Source organism: Salminus brasiliensis, chromosome 11, assembly GCF_030463535.1.
Source record: "Salminus brasiliensis chromosome 11, fSalBra1.hap2, whole genome shotgun sequence".
In the NCBI taxonomy this organism is placed as follows: Eukaryota; Metazoa; Chordata; class Actinopteri; order Characiformes; family Bryconidae; genus Salminus; species Salminus brasiliensis.
The window spans coordinates 11,390,197-11,396,196 of NC_132888.1; the positions used below are offsets into that span (position 1 = coordinate 11,390,197).

The following is a 6,000-nucleotide window of genomic DNA, read 5'->3' on the forward strand; positions in this document are numbered from 1 at the left end:
ACCACAGTATTACTACACCTATACTGTACACTGTGCACTGTACTGTGCCTAGAAAGCACCATTTTAATATTAATGGTTAGCTTCTATATAATTACATCATTACTACAGTCTCCAAAGATATTTAGGCTGCATATCTCTCTCTCTCTCTCTCTCTCTCTCTATATATATATATATATATATATATATATATATATATATATATATATATATATGTATATACATACTGAACGGCCATAATCAAGTGGTAAAAAGTCTTAAAAGCCGGAAATATGGAAGAATGGAAAAACATTAATAATCTGAGCTGCTTTGTCTTAAAGGAATGTCATGTTGACCGATACCACAGGACACCTTCAGAGGTCTTGTGGAGTTTACGCTTCAATGGGTCAGAACTGTTATGAAGGCATGAGGAGGATCTACACAGATTAGGCAGGTGGTTTTAATAGATTTTTTATATACATTAATTTAATTATATAATAAAATTATAAAGTCTATAATCCCTGTCACTCTGAGATATCTTACTTTCCAAAGACATTTGTGGGTTATTTTATATGAACATGTAGTTGCTATTACACTGACATTGCATGCTGTATTATAAGGAATTTCCAAAACTGGGACCTCTGACTGGTCCAGCAGCCTAAGGCGCTGCCACTCTGACCCGAGGATCGCTGGTTTGAATCCGGCCGGAGCTCAAGAGAGCACAACTGGCCATGCTGGTAAATGGAACTTTCTCCCCACATCACCCAGTGCAGTGCTGTCCGATGCATAAAAGCCAGGTACACAGCGTTTTCCTCCGAACACGTTGGTTACCTGGTGCACCCGGCGGCAGTTCGGAAAAAGAGGTGCTGGCTGGCTGGCTTGTGACAATTTTCGCCTTCCCAGTGTCGGGAGCATTGCATGTGATAGGGGGAGGATATGTATGGGTTGGGTAATTAGCAATGCAAATTGGGGAGAAAATGAGAAGTACAACTTTTGATGTGATTTTTAAAGACATTTATGAGTTATTTTATATGTACATATAAATACTCATAGTACAATTGCCTTAAGAGTGCTGTGAGTCCGACGGACTTTAGTCACTGCTTTGTGCTCTGCCCAGTTTAGCCCATTTTCAGGTTGAGAGTTCTGTTTGTAAAAGGCTCTGTAGGTTGGTGTGTGTGTAGAGAAGTAAAAGCGTGTATATGTGATATATAAATATCTGTGTGTGTCCCTGCAGAGCGGTGTGTGAGTGGCAGGAGGGGTTATGTAAGGGGCCACAGCGGGGCTACAGTGGACAGGCTGACCACAGATCAGGTCAACCGAGTGTGACACCAACAGCCTCTTCCTGACACACCGCTGACACTGTCTGTCACCAGGCCTGTCTGCAACTGTGTGTATGTGTGTGTCTGTGTTGCACTTTAAACAGTCCTATTGCTCTCTCACTCAATCTGTATGTATGTGTGTGTGTGTGTGTGTGTGTGTGTGTGTGTGTATGTGGTCATAACAAAACTCTAGCAAACATCTTCATATACATACATCAGCCTGTCTGCTTTTCAGAACTCTATCTGTGTAGCTGTTGGTGGTGGGTATTGGGCTTTTTACCACTTTTCTCCAGCTCACACACTTCCAAAGCTCTTTCCATCACTCTTTCACTCGGCCTGCACCTTCAGTGGAGCAGGACAGCGACGACTACAGTGTACCACACCCTCACGGTATGGGAAAGCATGGGTGAAACTGGAATGAGACGTGTGGAATCCATGGAAAGACTTAATCATTCCTAAATTAATTGTAGTTTTTAAGTGGCAAAGCAAGAAACTACAACAAAATACATACTGGTTATAAGCAAACAGTGGCTTCTTCATCAGAAGCGTTCAAAGTGCTTTCCATCACTCTTTCACTCAGTCAGCACCCTCAGTGGAGCTGGACATCTACATCATCTACCCCCATGATGTACTACACCCTTGCTGACTGAAAAAGCATGTAAACAGTTCATAATACAAAATGAAATCAGTCACAAGCAGACATATGAACATGAAATCAAGCGTTTTGTGCAAAACCCAAATTCCACAATGATTTAAAACCAAAGGCACAATGAGCAACAGGTACATGTTTGAAGGCATACTGCCCTGGGTAAAAAACACTGCTCAGCAGTAATAGTTATTACTGTAGCTAACGAGTTTAACAACAGCTAAATGAATGAGATCTGAGAGTTCATTAATCTCTGCAGAACGGCTTCTGTTCTTTAACTTCTCCTGACACTAAACTAAAGCTCTTCAGTCTATGGCTTTACACAACTTTACAGCTAATCTGCAGCATAGCTTCACAGCCCCCAGCAGCACTACAGTAAGGGCTGAATGCAGTTCTGATGGATGTTTTTACATGCGAACAGTCCAGATTACTTCACAACTACATTAATTTAATAATCAAACAATAGGCTAATTAGTAAACATATAAATACCTATTGGATGAAGGTGAAATCTGAACAAAACTGCTCAAAGTGAACAAAAGTTCTTGAGCATGAATAATAAAATCAAAATCATATATATATATATATATGTATATATATATATATATATATATATATATATATATATATATATGCATCCAGAGCATACCCAGAAATAGATATTAAGTATTATTATTATTATTATTATTATTATTATTGTAGTAGTATTTTGTTGTATTATTTTTCTATATGATTTTTCTATATTATTATTAGTACTACTACAGTAACAGAGTTGATTTCTAATAATGAGTCATCACTGCTGTGTCTGTACATTATGTTCTCCAGTGAAAAAGGCTTCTCATTATCAAGGTTAGGGTCATTTTCAACAGCAGCAAAGACTGAATATGAATGAGCATCAGTTTGTTGGGAAATGCAGAAACCCCTCTGAGCTCCGCGCTGTCCTGCTCGCTTCTCCACTCGCTGGAACCCGCACCTCCTCACACTCTCCTCAGCTCTTACCAGTGGAGACTAGTGTTTGCGTTTGTTCGACACAGACAGCTCGTTTTTCCATACACTTCGCGTTAAAGCGAGGCTATTAGCTCCGAAAGCGTCGGATAACAAACCGGTGTTAGATCCTCTCCCCCTTCGTAAGGAGCTTACAGAGAAAGAAGCGTCGCCGTAAAAGAGCTAATCCTACAAAATCCACTAATTAAGAGAGACATAATGTAGAATAGCCGTCAGCAGCGGCAGCAGACTGCGATCCTTCAGCCCAGCACACTCCCCTCTTCTCTTTCCAGGACCAGAAAGAGAGGAGACGACAGAGAGAGAGAGAGAGAGAGAGAGAGAGAGAGCGTGCATGTGTGTGTGTGTGGTGTGTGTGCATGTGTGTGCTCATGTAAGTGCCGATACAGTCCAGCCCTGTGCTCCAAAAACTTTCCCACAGTGTGGAGCTGATGGGCACATGGCTAATCACAACAGCAGAGCGACCGAAGGAGGTGACCATAACTAACCGTAAGGCCGGACCCTTCATTTCAGTCTACATTATTCACCCTAACCTAATGCAACCAAACTGGCCATGGTCAGTTCCAAGAGTTCAGCCAGACTGTTAGAAGAGACGAGAGCAAGTCCAAATCCGTATACAACCACACTGTGTCAAAATGTCAGCATCATCAGCAGGGCATTCATTAGTACAATAGATCATGGGGAACAGTGTGAGGCAGCTGTAGGAGGACAGATGCTATAGCTCTGATAGCCACAACAACTATAACAGTAATGTAAAGCAGGACTGGATGCTGCTGAACAGTGACACGCAGAATCTGATAAACCAGCATCGTGAGTTAGTGCAAAGGCATATGCTTCTTCTTTAAGAGTGTGTGACTGTGTAAACCAGCCTTTCAAGTCAAAAACAAAAGGACTGAGCGACGGAAATCCTCCTTTTAAGAAGGGAGACGTTCATTTTATATAGCTATCCCAGCTAGATGCTAACAGGAGCAAACATTCACGTACTGTGGAGAAAACCAAGTGAACAAGGTAGAAAAGCTGCAGCCCGGTAATGAAGATTTGTTAGGGGCTAATGTGGACTATATGGGACTATACTGAGTACTTATTATATCGGGTGGAGAACAAGAATGGAAATACACTGTAAAACTAGTGTTTAACGTAGGCTAATATGAGTGTATAAATATGCTACAGCAGTGTTTTTGATTTGGCACATTTTCAGCTGTCTAAAAATGTCTCTTTTTTGGTAGGAGTTTAATAAAGGAAGAGAAAAGAAGCACAAGGAGGCAATGAGAAGTGGCAACACACAAGAAAATGAAGTTTAGCAAAAGCTAATATGAGTGGAAATGTGCTACGCCAGCATTTTGCGAAGACGACTGGATCTGTCTGAGGAAATCTAAAAGAAGTACCAGGAGGTCAGGAGAAGTGGCAACACACAAGAAAATGAGGTTTAGCAAAGGCTGATATGAGTACATGTAAGCTGCACCAGCCTGCTGTTTTACTAAGACAAAATGGATTTGATGGATTAGGATGTGTTGTTTTTTTGCGGTGAGTTAAAAGAAGAAAATAAAAGAGTACAAGGAGGTCAGGAGAAGTGGAGAAAATGAAGTTTAGCAAAGGATAACATGAGTAGATATGTGCTACACCAGCCTTTTGCTAAGAAAACTGTATCTGTCTGCGGAAAATTCAAAGAGAAGGGTATAAGGAGGTCCTGAGAAGTGGCAACACATAAGAAAATGACGTTGATCAAAGGCTAACATGAGTAGATATGTGCTACACTACGCTTTTTGCTAAGAGAAAGATGACAAGGAGGTCATGAGAAGTGACAACACACAAGAAAAGTGGAAGTTTACTGGAGGTGGTAGAAAGTAAAGGCACTCAGAAGAGCCAAACACAAAGCCCACAGAAGTGAGTACGAGTCCACATGAAGCACTCAGGAAAACAGTGCCCAGGAGGAAGGAAGTTGTCGGTAGCTGAAAAGTGAACTGACCTGATGTGCATGTCCAGTGTTGAGCAGCCGTGCCAGAATACACTCCTCCTCTTCTTCGGACGCCCCCTGGACTCGGATGGACCCCCTAAGCAAGACCCCCGCGTTCCAGGACCCTCACGCACGCAGACACATGCACACACGCACGCCTAAACACACTCTTGGGGGTGGGGGTGGGGGGTGACGGGGGTCAGACTGGACGCAGAACAATCCTGCTTACACAAAAGAGCGTCCGCCGTGAGTCTGAGCGTGTGAGAGAGAGAGTGTCTGAGTGTCTCTGAATGTGTGAGAGAGAGAGTGTGTGTGTGTGTGTGTGTGTGTGTGTGTGTGCGTCAGTAACAGCGGAGAGACCAATGCTTCGTTCTCCCGCTCGCTCCCTCTCTCTCCCTCACACACATTTTCCTACCATCCGGCTCAGAGTCTTCTCAGATATGACTTGAGTAAGAAGATGCACAGAGTATGCTCTCGCACTCTCTCTCTCGCTCTCTCATGCTCTCTCTCTCTCTCTCTCTCTCTCTCTTTCCCTCTCTCTCGCTGTCTCTCTCTTTCTTAGCAGAGCCCTTTTCTTTTCATTTCCTCTTGGGAAAGCAACGCACACTGGTTGTCTCTTCGCCCTCTTTCTCTCCCCCTCTCTCTCTCTCTCTCTCTCTCTCTCTCTTAGTCTCTCTCGCGCTCTCCTCCTCAATTGCTAGTAAATATAAAAGGCATGCTTGTACAGCCCCTGCCTCAGTCTCTCCCTCCCTTCCTCCCTCCCTCCCTCTCTCTCTCTTTCTCTCTCTCTCTTTCCCACTCTCACTCAGTCTTCCTTTCTCTCTCGCACGCTCTCTCACTCACTCTCAGTCTCTCGCTCACTTTCGTTTACCCTCCCTCCTCCTCACTGGCCCTTACTTTCTTTCTCACTGTCAAAGCTGCCTTTCAAATGCTGATTAGCACCCAGAGTAAAAGAGCGAGAGAGAGCGAGAGTAAGAGCGAGAGAGAAAGAGAGAGAGAGAGAGGAGGGGGATGCCTAAGAAAGAGAAGATTCCATCACATCTAAACAACGTAAACCTTTTCCTCTGCCTTTCATGCTATCGCGCAGACATTACACAAACAAGTG

At 43.2% G+C, this 6,000-nt stretch overlaps 1 protein-coding gene across 1 annotated transcript in view; it reads right to left on the minus strand.

The window, feature by feature from the left end:
• npas1 (neuronal PAS domain protein 1) overlaps positions 1-5,379 on the minus strand; it is a 49,355-nt gene extending 43,976 nt beyond the window's left edge. The window contains exon 1 of the mRNA XM_072691011.1: positions 4,908-5,379. The gene's annotated coding sequence lies outside the window, so the exon portion shown is untranslated. The remainder of the gene's footprint in view (positions 1-4,907) is intronic.
• Positions 5,380-6,000: the final 621 nt, after the last annotated feature.